A 14,848-nucleotide genomic window follows, 5' to 3' on the forward strand; every position below is an offset into this window, starting at 1 on the left:
TAGCAGGAAGAACATTTCTGACCTATGCAACCTGCTGAGATAACATCATTATTATCAAGTTCAAATTATCTAACTGCTGGGCCCTAAATTCAATCTCGAATCTAAGGACTCTCTGCTCCTGCCTCTTACACCAATAGCCTCAAATGGTATCTATAGCCGAGTTTTAAATTACATTTGGTTATGAAACAGAAGACAGAAGACATGGAAGTGGGGGAAGGGATGTTCCAGGCTGAACTGAAATTTCTAAGGTAGGATTAATAACAGCAGTAACAATAAGAAAAATGAGTGAGACTCAAAGATGCCTTGGAAGGTACTTCTATACAAATATACATATATTTTAATTTCTGAATGTCATTCTAAGAAAATCTTGGCTCTGTTTTATCTGGGAATGAGATAAGGTCCAATTTGGGAAGGCATATATTTCCTATTAGGTGCTGAATTCTGTGGCTACATTTGTTAACCAATAACTTAAGACATGTAGTAATGGCCTTGTTTTTCAAGGCAGTTGTCTGACAACCAAATGGATAAGCTACTCTATCTGACCCCCAAAAGATTGACCAACTGGTCTGAAAGGGGGCATTATGTAATTACTAGAGAAGTATAACGTCTCTTGCTTAATATGATACTGACAAAATGGATAATCGAAAAGAGCATGAGCCATAACTTAATTAAAAAAAGGCTAAAATGATGTCACAAAAATGATTTAGTATTTATTAGGTGGTAAGCCCCTTTAAGTTTGTCTTGCTTATCTTTGTACTCTCCGTGGTGCTTTGAACACCTTAGGTACTTATATAACTTGCTGTCAGATATTTGTTAAAAGAAATAAAGGATTCTACTGGCTCCTACAAATGAAAAAATCTAGAAGTTGGATGAAGATCAGGTGTGGTTCCATCAGGGCTCTGGCCCTTGTTGTCTGCAACCTTCTCTACCCTGTCCTTCGCTAAGTGTCAGCTTTCTCTGCAGGCTGATAGGAAAACTGCCTCACTTCTGTTTCTTCACAACACGTGGAAGAGGAAGGCTACCTTTCCAGGGGTTCCCTAGAAAGAGAAGCTACTTTCCTCAGAAGCCACCAAAGAACTTTGCTCAAATGAGAACATCGTATTGGTTAAAGTTGGGTCACATGCCAGTCACTGAAACAATCCCTGTTGCCAAGGGAATGCTGTGCACTGATTGGCTTAGGTTTGGATTAATGAGCCATTTACTTTTTTCCCCCCCTCACATTAATTTATTTTATTTATTTATTTTTTAATAGTAAGTCATATATATTTTGCATTGTATGTTCACTGCCCATAGTTAGATTTAATGAGCCATTAACTTTGGGAAGGGAGATTTCTCTCACAGTTATCAAGCCCATTTCTGGAGCTGGGGCTGGAGTTAATTTTCCTTGAAGCTCTTGGGCTGTGTTTACTATCAATAGAGGAAGCCCCTGGTTGCGCATGTGTGCTAGCCAGTGTTGCAATTTCCATTCAATCTTTGCAATAACTCAGATAGTGGAACTGAGGTCCCCAGTGTTTCAGGAACCAGCCCAAGATCTTCCAGTAAGTGGTGCATTTAGGATTTCTAGGTTTTCTAATTCCAAAGTCCATTCTCCTTCCAACACACTACCCTGCCCGAGTGAATGAACAAATAATGCCAGTGGAAGCAGGGCTTCCTGCCCTGTAAGAATAGCAGAGTAATGGTTAATGTGGGAGACTGTTTCTGTTTGAAACCTGGCCATTTCCCCACAAGGTGGATGACAATGGGAAGATATTCCACTTTTTTCTGCCTCTGTTTTCTCATCTGTAAAATGGAAATTGTGCTAGATCTTACCTCATTTGGATGTTGTGAGAATTAAATAAGGTAATGTAGATGATGAACTTGGAACAATGTTGCCAGCCTGAAGGGGGCCGACACTCTTATTTAGGGCAGGTCTGATTTGGGGGCAATTGGTCATTTGTCCAATGGACAATAAAGTTATACTTGTCTGCTCTACAGGGTTAAAAGGGGACAGGAGTGTTCATACATGTGAAAAACCCCTGAGTGCTTTAGCGTCATCGGGATTTAGGATTTGTAGAAAGTTTCTAAATGTGTTTATACTCCTTACAGGTGTATTTAGAACTTGAAGTAAGTTAGGGAGGAATCTGAATAGCCACTGAATCACTTTTTTTCAGAGCTTAATTCTACCCAAAACTTATTTGTTGCTCTCAGTTATCCTGATGGTGCTTTAATGCTGTATTGCCTTTTTCATTTCCTCTAATTTAAAAAAATTCATCTTCCTCTTTGCACTCTCATTCCATATTTTCCCTCCTTTTTCTCCCCACAATTTTGTACATATTTCTCTCTCTCTCTCTCTTTTTGTAGAAATCAAGGTGTGATGAAAATGACCTGGTTTTCTATGGTGTGAAGGAAGAAGTGGGGTGTCAGGTAGAGAAGGATCATGGGGCAGTGGTGGGGGAGACTCACCCACCTAATTCTGAGCATTGCATAGAGATTGAATTTTCTTCCCCAAGAAAAGAGAAGTAATATTTTAGTCTTCAGTTTATAGTGAAGAGCCTGAGGACAGGTGTTTAGACTCTTTTGGAGTATTGAAATGATTATACATACACAAAGACAATTGTTAGTGATAGTCACAATCTCTGAAAGTGAGGAAACCATTCTTTCATTTCATTCATTTATTCATTTATTCAATTAGCATTAAATACTTAGTGCCTAGTACTGTCGTTGAGCCAGGAAAGGCTTATGAAGAAATATAAAATTTGAGCATTAGAAAGTACTTATAGAAGGCAGTTCTGGGTAAGATAGCATCGTGATTATGTAATTAATTTTACAACACTACTTATAAGTGGCCACTATGGATGCTAAGTGGTAAAAGAGTATGAGTAGGAGTATACCTGTGGAATATTGTGTATACTATGAATTTATTTTTATTTTGGTAAAATTTTTGTACATATACCTTAGTAATATGTTAAGGAATATCAAATAAATCTTTGTAAAATATTAAATGCATCTCAGTTGGGTTTGTATAAAATTGGAAGAAAAATTTTACCAATCAAAAAAGATATGGAGACATTGTATGGAGTAAAGTATTTCACATTTTGTATTTTAGATTCTGTTTTATAGTTTGACCTTAGAAAGGAAGATATGATGCTCTGAATATAAGGGGTGTCAATAAAAATTTTAAATAATTGCATCACTGATGTGTAAGAAGGAGAGTCTGGGCTGACTGTTCTTATGGCAAAATAAGTAAAAGATCAACTTAAAAGTTTTATTAGGGTATCAAGCACTGATAACATTTCACTAGTTGTACTACTCTCATAGTAAGGTAAAATGGAGATTTTTCCATTTACACATTTAGTTCCCCACTTTAAGTTGGCAAACACTGAGTTTTTCCACTGCATTTCTACATAACTGGACTCTTGCCAACTCCCAAGCGCGCGCGCGCGTGTGTGTGTGTGTGTGTGTGCGCGCGCACATTTTAATAGCTAGGCATACTAACACTGGTGCTATTAGCTCAAGTTATCTGCATTCTGGGGTTAAAACTTTTTTCTCTCTATTGACACTTTATAGGAGTAAAATCTGATCATAGTTCTTTGCAAGTTTGTAAATAGTTTGCTGTCAGATTGCTCAGACAGACACAAATAACAGTTCTGAAAGGTTGCTGTTAGGATGTTCCCTCTGGGAGTCCATTATGTTCCAGGGCTATACCTATGAGATTGTGAATGTTCTTATTTTGTACTTTAGCTTTGTGTGAGCAGATATGCAGGATCTGTGCCTTTTATGCTCTTTCTGATGCGGATTCTTCCACTTGGAATGGTCTCCTTTGCTTTTCAATTTTCTACCTATTCTTTGAAGTCCAGCTCAAACAGCCAAGTTATTCCATGTTCTGTTGTAGGAAATTATTCCTGCATTCTTCATATTCAATTGTACTTATCTGACATTGATTATAAGATGCCTTGTACTTTATACACATTCAGTGTATTTTGCACACAGTTAAAGAGCATGCAGTTATTTTGTAGGATAGCAATGTTGAAAGAACTTGGAGCTTCTTGACTGGCAAATTTAGCTCTGCCTCTCACTCTCTTTAACTTTACTGAACTTCAGTTTCCTTGCTTCTAAATAGGGGCTACAAATGGCCATCTCATACAGATTGTTTTGAGGAGTAGGTGAGATAATGTATGCAAAGGGCCACCATTTTTTGAGGGTTTACTATACCCCAGGAATTGGGCAAAATGCATTATATAACATCTTCCCATGTATGTGTGTTAATGCCTATGAGTGTTAATTCCTTTATTCCCAATCCTGGGACAGAGTTGGTACTCACTGAATATTTCTCAAATGAATAGAATTGGACTTGGGCTAGCAGCAGGGCCCTGTCTGCTGAATCAGCTGCCCTGAGTTGGCAGTTGAGATGCATACAACTAAGGACCTCAGAGAGGGACGATACTAATGGGGCACAGTTCCCACCTATCTGTCTGAAAGGCTGCCAGGACATAATTCCTAAGCATGATGGAGAGCTCATGGGGAAGGGAGAGTGTCATTGCTAAACTACACTACTTCCTTTCCCACTCTCTCATTAATCTTCTCTCCCCCACCAGTGTTTACCAATTCTGTCCAGAAGAGGTGCAGATCTCATTCTGAGTCACTTCAGGATTGTATTGGGAGCGCTGCATTTTTACTATATCCCATGGAATGTAAGGATATTGCAGATCTACATTCCTGGCCAAGAAAAAAAAAAGGTCAACCAAAGCACTGTACCTATTTAGTGAACACTGTGTTAGGAATATTAGAGGCTCATGAAAATCCCACCTAACTAAAAACTGACATTCCCACCCTTGAGCTCTTATGAGTGAAGAGAATTTTGGGGATCTCCAGGTTGATGACTAATAACTTTCCCAGTGTTTTATTTTCATGAGCCATTGATTAAAGTAGGGAGTAGCACTATATATTTTCTCTTCCAGCAAAGCTATTTCCATCAAGTGGGAAGTTTGGGAAACTTCTGCAAGCCTCTAGGATATCATTTCATACATCAAAACCATTGTATTTGAGATGATATTTGAGGGGCATAGAAAAGAGTTTTTGTAGCCTTCACCCAGCCTTGTGCTGTTCCTGGGGAGCAATCTGTACAGCACAAGATTCTAGATGAAGGGAATTTCTCATGATACATCGATGGGTCAGTGTTCACATCTTGTGCTGCTCCTGAAGGCTGGAGTTAATGAGGAAGGGTTTTTATGTGAATATCAGGCCATGTTGCAATAACTAGCCACAATGGAATAGTCGCGGCAATTTCCACCACTTGGTTTCTTTGTTTTTGTGATGTTGCTGCATGCTTTATTTTATGAGTATTTTCTTTTCTTGTGTGTGGTTGAACCCATTGATTGCCATCTTGGTCTTGGATAGTTGGATTTAAAAGGAGATGCAGAACAGAGGGAGAAACTGGAAAATCGACAGAATGATATATCTTATACACTTATTAATTTATTTCTCTCCCTCCACTTCTGCTGACAGATATTCTGGTGACTAATATTCTGATGAATTTATGTCTTTAGGAAAAGGAAAAAATACTTTCTCTAAAGGGAGTCTTGAAAAACAGATTATAACAAGACATAAGTACTGTGAAAATCGGCTTTTTTTTTTCTTTTGGTGAATATAATGGATGTAGACCAACTTTAGTAATGTTTTTTTTTTTTTTCTGAAATAAGTGAAAATTTTCAACAGTCTTTTTGGTTTGGTTTACTGGAGCAAGTAATTTGAGTACTTGAGGGTTTATATTTTGATCCTAGCATCTATTACTTGAATGCTAATGTATATTGGAGTGAGAGCCCTAGAATAGAATATAAGGACTGGTGAAATTCTAAGTGTCTTGAGATATTTTCATTCATTTCATTCATGAGCATGAATTATACTCTCACTGCAGAAAGGCCTAATGAGGATGTTGTGTGCTTCACATACATTGATTCCCAAGATGGAGATCTGTACATCTGTGGCAGTACATGTGGGGAACCGCTCATAGTTGGCCAGCATCTTCAGGTCTGTGATCAAACCAAGCAGAAGAGCTCAGGTCACAGCTTAAAGAGGTATGAAGCTGAGGATGTTGAATTCTTCAGGACAAAGTGCTGCTAATAGATGCAACATATATAGGAAATGTGCTTCCATTCCTGGCACTCTATGTTTGGAATTTTACACCCTTGTAACACTTCCATCACCTTTCAATCTTCTCCGCCTATACTTTACTTTAAAAGGATGCCAAAGGCATCCTCTGTGCTTTACCTATCCATTTTCGAAGTTGTGTGCATCCAATCCTGAATATTAGAAAGACCCTTTTGCCATTTTTCACTTCGTAGTTTTTACTGTTTACGTTTTACTACTGGGTATTTTTTTTGTTTTGTTTTGTTTTGTTCTTTACGATTTGACGTCAAATCCTGTCTAAACGCTGAGGCTTTATTCATGTTAAAGAAAAAAGCCAGCCAAACAAATAGGCCTAAGAAGGCAAAGTGTCTTCCTGCTATTACCCGGTTCTGGAGTTCACTGACTCCTTGGCTCAGGGTTAGGAGTGTGTGTGTTAACGCGTCGAGAAGGAGATACAAGCTTGGCCTTCGAATTGGCCAGCCTGGTGACCAGTGAGTCCGCCCCACTCTTTCCCCCCTCTCCCTCCGGCGCTCACACTCAGGAAGCAGCTGGCTGCAGGCCGGCCTTCGCTGCGGCACTAACATCCACACTCCTCGCCCGGCCTCCTCCCTCCCTCCCTCCCTCCTTTTCCCTTCCCCTTTCCCAGAGGCCGCGTCCACACTGCGCCGCTCCGGCAGCCCAGAGCGCGGCGCGCACGGGCACCAGCGCCGCCCCTCCCCGCGCCGCCCGTAGCTGTCCAGGCTCGCACCAGCTCTTCCCCGACGGAACCGGCGAAAGGAATCAGCTAGCATCCCGGGCTGGCTCCCCAGACGCAGCCCCCGGCCCAGGGCGAGGATGAGCAGGACAGGCGAGGCACAAAGTCGAAACTCAACTTTTTAAAACATTATTTGCATGTGGGCGTAGTGGAGGAAGAGAATGAGCTGATGCCGAGGGTCCAGCCACCCCCCTTCTGCCTCCTCCCCCTGCCGCTGCTGCCCTCGCACACGCGCGCGCACACACGGCACTTGGGCCGAGTTTCCGCGCTCCGTCCCCGGGCTGGGATGGGAGTTTTCATTTCCGAAGGAGGCAGAACCCGTGGAGCGCGCTGAAAGGCTGGAGCCCCAAGTTTCTCCTCGCCAGAGCTGGCCACCCGCTGTCACTCGCGCAGGCTGGCCGGGGGAAGGGACCAGCACGCCGGCTTTGTTGTGGAAATCCTGGTTACCTGGTAAGTGGATGCCATAGGAACTTTGCTTTGAGAGTGTGGGGGAGTTAATGTTCGGAGACACAAACTAGGGATTAGAAATAGTTCTCCACGCTGAGCCGGTGGCGTTCGTGCAGGGTTAAGAATATACGCGCCCCCATCCCCAGATTCTCTAAATGATCTGTTTACTGAGATAACGACCCTCAATTAGGAATCAGGCTGTGTTCTTGTCAGTTACCTAAGAGTACCCGTGTAGGGGACAGAAAGGAATCAACGAGATTTTAAAGTTTCTCTAATTAGGAAGACTTTTTGTTTTTGGTTTTCTTTTAAACTACATGAGCCAGAGGGCTACAAAATCAGGGCAAGTTACAGGACGCACGGGCATGGTCTTGCAAGGCACCCATGAGTCCACACTGAAGGGAAACTGGAGAAGTGAGAATTGATGGGGTGACATGAGGTCTCTCGCGCACACGGGCTATAGTTGTCTTTTCCAGTTCCACGTGTTTGTGGAGCTCCACGAAGTCTGTTTTTCACGCTTGTGTCTCGCTCAAGCCGATATCCCCATTGCTCCAGGAGGTCCTCGGGTCAGCGGTACGTTAACTCGCCGCTGGTGTGGGTCCGCTGACCCGCATCCTCCAGGTCTATAGCTATAACCTCCCACGCCGCAAAATGCGCAGACACATTCAGACGCGCACACTCCCCGCTGGGTTCGTCACCTCGCGTTTACATTTTTTTTTTTGCGGCCCCGCAAAATGTCAGCACTGTTTGGAAAATGTCTCAGTCTCAGGAACTTTGTCCTGCGTACGGCTTCAGTCCCTATAAATGACCCCGTGTGTAATTTGAAGTCCGCCGGGCTGCTCTCTGGAAAGCGTGAGTGAGCAGCCGGCTCCGTCCTAGACACACACCTTGCCCGGAGCGACACTTCCAAGTTACTCACTGGAGATGACAGTCACCTCAGGGATGAAGAAGTCACCCAAGTGTCTGGAAAACTTGGCTCTGACGGATTTGTCATCCTATGGATGATTCAGTTAGGTACCTGGAGAGAGAAACTTTGGAAAGGTCATTTCTGGCTTCACTAGTCGCGACTTGTTGCGAGTATTGGGGAGGCAAGAAGTGAAAGGAGACCTGAGGGTTAGCACACTAGTTCGGTGGAGGCTCCGGGTCCGCGCGGCTGGTGTAGCGCGGGGTCCGCGGCGTGGGGTCAGTGCGCTCCTGCGAGCGGGGCCGCGGTTCCCTCTGGAATCCGGCTCTGGCCGGGCCGGGGAGCCCGCTCGTCCCCGCCGCCTGGGCTTCCCAGCGGTGGGCCCGCGGCGGCGCCCTTAGGGCCTCGCATTACTCAGGACTGGGTTGCACAACAGGAAGCCGGCACGAGTTTGTTTTGTCTTGCTGAGCTTGCTCGCGCACAGGGCTGAGGGTTAGGGGCCGGGTCGGCCAGAGAGTGACAGGGTCGCAGCAGCGCGACCTCAACCGGGCCCTGTCGCTTCGGCTTCCGGACACGCCCCTCGCTCCGCGCCAGAGAGCCTAGGGGTGCGGGCCTCCGACCCCTGCGGTCCATGTAGGGGGATCAGGAACAGATGAGGGTTGTTCTCTTCCAACCCTGCCCCATGCTCCTCTCCCTCGTTTGGCGGGTCCCCAACACCTTTCCAGATATCTGCATCCCTCCCCCTGATAGAGAGGACCCCTCTGTTCTGTATTCTTCACCCTCTTGATAGCCTTGCCGGGAATCAGCTCGGTCCTCATCCCTGGAGCATCTGAACCTGAAGCAGGGGTAGAGGGTGGAGGGTGCTTCCGGAATCGCCTGGTTTAGCCTTGATAGGGACTGGTCTCTGCAGCTGCGTGCCCCCTTTCATAGAGAGGAGGATTTTACACCCTCTCCCCACCTACTTCCAGGACTTAAGCATCTCCCAGAGTTTGGGACCCTGGGCCCTGGCTTTTGTGAGGAGAGGGATGTTCTGTAGTTCCCCGCAGTGGGCCAATTGTCTTTAGGTAATGGGGACTGGAAATCTCAAATATAGACAAATCTAGATGAGATCTTCCTTGGCGATCACCTACAGATGAGGAAACCGAGATCCAGAGACTTTCAGGCGTTTTGTTCAAGGCCTCACAGCCGGTTGTCACAGACACAGGACAAACATTCAAGTTTCCTAGTCTCAGTTCAGAGAGCATGTATTGGCCTGAAGGTGAACTCAAGGCAAATGCAGCTTCTTTCTGGCCCTTCTGAAAGCCTTGATGAGTCATGATTTCTGCTTTGGGAGTAAGCCAGACCTCTGTTTCCCCCTCTATTGCATTCCTCACTAGACCTCCCTTTTAACACTAAAACAGGAAACTTTTATTTTTTTTTTGGGGGGGGGAGTAAAGTTGATTTATGCTAATTTAAATCTCCCCATTCCTTTTCCCTCCTCCAAGTTTAGTTCCACTCGTGTGAAACAGGTGCAACCTGCAAAGATTTGCAAAAAAAGGTTGCAATGAAGATTGTTTGGGGAAAGTTTGAAGGCATCTAGAGACAGGAGTGTGTTAAATTATATATTATTTTTGCAATTGGGAACATGCTGAAGTTTAAGGATCATCTTTAAATGCATTACAGTTGTTATATGTTTTCATTAGTTGTCTTCCTCCAGACTAACCCTAATATTATCTTTGAAAAGAAGAGTGAGGGGCATTTCTTTTCCAGTTACTTTCAAAACGCCTTTCCTTATTGGTAGTTCAATTCCTTTTCTTTGTTGTTAAGAGGACTCAGCAATCCTTGAGTATGAGTAGTTAAATCTACTTGCTGTTATAATTCCCTTTCTCTTTGGTTTACCTTAGGCCAGTTTTGAGAGAGCATCTTTTTTCTGACCCCTGATTCTATCTATGTTCCTTAATAGTAATTGGATTGTCAGAGATTGAGTACCTGGGATCAGTTGGTTTGCTTGGAAAGAAGTGATCATTATTTCAGATAGGAAAAGCAGCTTTTTTTTTTTTTTTTTTTTTTTGATGGACTCCAGGGTCCACTTAGTGGATAACATTCATATTGGGCCAAAATAGTCAGGGTGGGGAGGTTAAACAATAGCAAATTAATGTTTTGTACCAGCCCTGCCTTCATTTATATGGCAGAAAGTGGTCTTTCCATCGTTTTAGAAGAGAGCTTAATGTTCTCAGTCTTTTTTCCTTTGAGTGCTCTTTCCTGCTGGTAAATTAAATGTGAGGACATTCTTTCCACTGTTGTTCCTCTCATATTGTAGCTGTTGATCTCTGAAGTTGGAATGTTAATTTGTAATTATTTCATAATATAGAAAAAGTACTTCTTGAAGGAGATAATTCAGGAAGTGGCATCCTGTGGAAATTTTATTCCCTGAGGTCATTTTCTGTGTTTCTGAAGAGGATTTTATAAAGAAGGTGGAGATACAGGACTTAATTCTAACTTTTCACTGAGTTTGGTTAGCTCATAGACTCAATCAGGACTGAAAAGAAAATTAAAAAATAAATAAATGGCACATAAGAAATTTGTGCAATAGGAAGATGCTGCCTTGCTCATTCCAGGAGGATTTTAACATGACACTAACATGGAGTTTGATTAAAAGATGCCCAAGTTCTAAGTTTTTCTCGTTTCTTATTTATTTCAGAGTTGACACAAAACCCCAAATTTTTATTGAAATAAAATAAAATATAGAAAAGTGAATATATATTAAGCTTGATGAATTTTCACAGGCTGAACACAGCTAAGTAACTAGTATCCAGATCAAGAAATAGAACATTACCAATGCCCAGAAACGTCTTTATGATTTCCTTCCAGCCACTACGTTCCTCCAGAGTAACCACTGCCTTGACTTCTAACAACAGATTTTGCCTGTTTTTAAAATACTTTATGTAAATGGAATAATTCACTATGCAGTCTTAGATCTGGATTCTTTCTCTGACATAACCTTTTAGTAGGTTAGATAATTTGGACACTGACAAACAGAAGCCCTATTTTCCATCCTGATGATGGTCCGATTAGGGAATCTGAACAGACAAGAGTGAAACCTATAGTACGAAGCCAGCATAAGGTGAGCAAGGAGAATGCTGAGGAGCAGCTTCCACCATGACGACCCAAAATGTGTTTGGTAATGTCTGTTAGGGGTGACAATCTCGTGACAAAAGAAGTGCCTGATCTCAGTACTGAAATGACTGTTTTTGTGGCTATTAGCTAGGATTTTTCATTGTTCATGAGTATGCCAAGATAAAGACAAGAACAATGTGCCTGCTCAAAAGACTAGACTATAGTTTTCATGCAGCTTTTTCCTAATAGAGAAAGGAATAGATTAGGAGGAATAGACTAGGAAACATGCAACTGTAATTAAACTGGTTCTGTAAGACACAGAGTGTATAGGATTCATGATTGTATGGTCACACCTTACTTATACTGTATTTATTCAGGCAATAAATAATAAATACAGGATATGAATATAAGTAATAATTATATATCTTATTTATACCACTTTTCCGTATAAATGAGCAGTATTGTATAAAAATATAAAATAATTGTATGTGAATATATTGTGTATGAAAAATCTATATGATACATGTAGCGTGAAAAATATAAATATAAATAAATATATAGATATAATATAAAACAACCTATGTGTATGTATATATGGGCTGGGGACTGTTCAAAGATAAATTATACATAGCCCCAAAACTTAATGAAATTAGAATTTAGACAGGAAGATGAAACAGGCAAATAACTATAAGGCAATATATAAAGTTATGAATGTTAAAAAAGAGGTATATAGAGTAAAATAGTTAACATTTATAGGGTCCTATGTACCAGGTACTGTGCTAAGCAAGTAACATGCATTATTTCATTTAATATTCTGTAATGCTATTAACTAGGTACAATAGTGTGATTCTCGCCATTTTACAGACCAGAGGCAGAGATTAAGAGAAGATCAGGGAAGGCCTAATTGGGTATTTGGGGTAGGTGTGGAGGGTGAGTAGGATCTGAATTTGGGGCAAAAGAGGGCAAAAAAAAGGAGGAGGAGAAGGGCCACCCAGGTGGACTCTAAGGCCATTTGTAGGATGAATGGAAACAAGGATCCAGCCATGTTCCACTTTGAGAACAAGTCAAGGAATTTGTCCGTAAAACTGGAATCATGAAGGCTCCAAGCCATTTGAGAGCAGCCTTGAAATGAAGAAAGCTGGTGGGACCATTCTTGTCTGATGTGATCTCTTCAAGGCCAAGGACGGGAACAATTGTACATTCCTCCAGGTGCAATAAGTCTTGCTGAACTGCAGATGGACAGATAGGGTTATAGTATCAGATCAGACCCTGACCCAGGCTCCTGGATAAAGAGATCAGACTTTCTGAATATCAGTTATTCCTGAAATTTTGAGCTAGAACTATGAAGTTTCATTTCTAGGCCTGCTGAATACTGTGTACTAAAAAATTAACCAGATGCCAGGGCTATGCATGAATTCTTGTTATTACTGTGTGTGAAGAAATGGATTAATGTTTTCCCAACCTTTTCAGCATGACCAATAGATTCCACTTCTGTCTGTAACTTGACTGAGTCATTCATGTAGGGTGTTTTTTTTTGTTTTTTTTTTTTAATAAATATGTTGTCATGTTGGTTAAGGACCTAGTCATTGTTGTGGATGTTCATACTTTTGCAGTGATGTCACTGAACATCATTTAACTTGTATAAAACTTCTGTCTACTAGCCGCTAAAAATAGTTACATTGGTCACTTTTAAGCAATTACCAATTACACAGAAGGAAAGAAATCACCCAGTTACACATATGATAGGGACACTTTATTATAGTTGAATATTTGGTTTAATGAATGATAAATTCAGTTTATTTCTAGAATCTTCCATAGGTAGATGCTTACTACCCTTTTGAAAGGATTATAATTTTCAGCTTTGCAAATAGCTATTCACATGGGCTGAGAAGTTATTTATACACACTAAATGGCAAAGAATGTGCTTTTTACTTGCCTTATTTTACTACCTATGTATCTCCTGTATGAGGATGGATTTTTTTTAAAAAAGAAAAACCTCCAGTTAGTTACTTTTCTTTTATATTTCTGAAGAAGCCTTTGTGTCTCAAACCATGTGGTGTTCACTCTTTGCAATTCAGGTAATTAATTCAGCAGTGACATCATAGGGAATGTGTTCATTTTTCCATTTCAAATTCCTCTTCATGGGATCTGATGGTTAACTCATATTAAGAACACATTTTGAATATCTCAGTTCTCAGAGGCAGTTATGTGTTAATTTAAACTTTTACCCCTTTAGCGTTATAAGAGTGAAGTTTTATTCTAGAGAAGGTCATCTACCCTATGTGAAAGGGAAGATAAAAAATTGTCAGTCATTTTGATCTTGATTCTGTTAGTTGCTTGATTAAGTGATATTTATAGAGTGTAATCGACCAATTGATATGTACTAATTAAAAAGCAAAGTGAAAGATAATAGTGGTAAGAGTATAGCTTTGTATTATTTAATCCTTATTTTTCAGAAAGCTAAAAGTGCCAAACATTTAGATCTTTGTTACAACTATATTTTGGTATTTGTTTTACTTTGGCTGCTCAACTCTGTCTATATTTGTAGCTGTTCTTGATAGGTACCTGGGCAGGCAGATAGTCCAGATGCTTTTATCGCAATGGCTTTTATGCTTTTTAGACTGTAACCAATCATAAATTTTTCATTTTATCTAGAACACATGTATGCACATAGATATACAGATATGTACACCCAGAAATAATTGAAATAAAGCAATATTTAACCATTAATACATTTGATGCACACTGATAGCTTATATTTAATTCTAGTCGGTTCTATTTCATTAAAAATTCTTTCACCATTGAAAAATTGATTTCAAGGCCCACCAATGGATTGCAACTAGTTTGAACAACACTGATCTAGAAAGAGTGCTTTGTTAAATACGGGTCTAGGAACTTATGGTTCATATTGAACTTGGACCAAAGCATCATTTGTCTTAAAAAAATCTTTTTGATTCCAAGTCATTCTCATTTTGTGTGATTTCTTACAGCTGACCAAGGAAATCCCTAATTATCCCCCTCTCTCTTGCCAGTTTTGGTAGGGTCACAGTTTTCTAGAACTTTCTGTACTCATTGATGAGTTAATGACTGAGGCAAAGTAAATGAAATACTTGTAGGTAATTACTACTAAAAATAGTGACATTTAGTAAGTTTGGAGGATATGAAACTCATATAGATGCACTGAAGTGTGGAAAGTGGATTTTAATATTGCTTTCCAGCAGTATTTTCTTCAAAGTTCTGAATTTCTTCTAGAATTCTGTAGTTACTAGCATTATGTATAAGATTCTCAAAGCTACCTCTAAATTTTAAGTTAGGATTGACTAATAGAATAAATTCTAACATTTGATTCCCCTTTTTCCACTCTCTTCCCTTTCTCTTCCCCTCTCCTCCCTTTCTTCCCTTTCTTTCCTCTGTGTCTTGTTCATATTTGCTGCTCATATTTTGAATATCATAACCACTAGTTTAAATTTAAAAGGGCGCTGCCAGATATTTTACTCCGTAAATTTAGAGAAAATTAATTTCTTTTGAAAGTTTTATGAAATATA

The 14,848-nt window shown here is 40.8% G+C and overlaps 1 protein-coding gene, 1 long non-coding RNA gene and 1 pseudogene across 4 annotated transcripts in view; 1 reads left to right on the forward strand and 2 right to left on the reverse strand.

The window, feature by feature from the left end:
• The window catches only part of LOC120604456 (elongation factor 2-like), a 75,159-nt pseudogene extending 70,510 nt beyond the window's left edge, over positions 1 to 4,649 (reverse strand).
• A 2,007-nt stretch (positions 4,650 to 6,656) lies between these two features.
• Positions 6,657 to 14,848, forward strand: part of GLIS3 (GLIS family zinc finger 3) — a 420,742-nt gene continuing 412,550 nt past the window's right edge. For 2 of the 3 annotated variants that reach the window (XM_039885485.1, XM_039885610.1), the window contains exon 1: positions 6,657 to 7,309. The gene's annotated coding sequence lies outside the window, so the exon portion shown is untranslated. The remainder of the gene's footprint in view (positions 7,310 to 14,848) is intronic. The other variant, XM_039885559.1, reaches the window with a different exon arrangement.
• Positions 7,340 to 9,937, reverse strand: LOC120620750 (uncharacterized). Its single transcript, XR_005657969.1, has 2 exons — positions 8,411 to 9,937; positions 7,340 to 8,321 (listed from the first exon to the last, which is right to left on the reverse strand). It is a non-coding gene; the product is annotated as an uncharacterized LOC120620750 (long non-coding RNA).

The sequence above is a fragment of the Pteropus medius genome, unplaced genomic scaffold (assembly GCF_902729225.1).
Source record: "Pteropus medius unplaced genomic scaffold, Ma_sr-lr_union100, whole genome shotgun sequence".
Taxonomy (NCBI): domain Eukaryota; kingdom Metazoa; phylum Chordata; class Mammalia; order Chiroptera; family Pteropodidae; genus Pteropus; species Pteropus medius.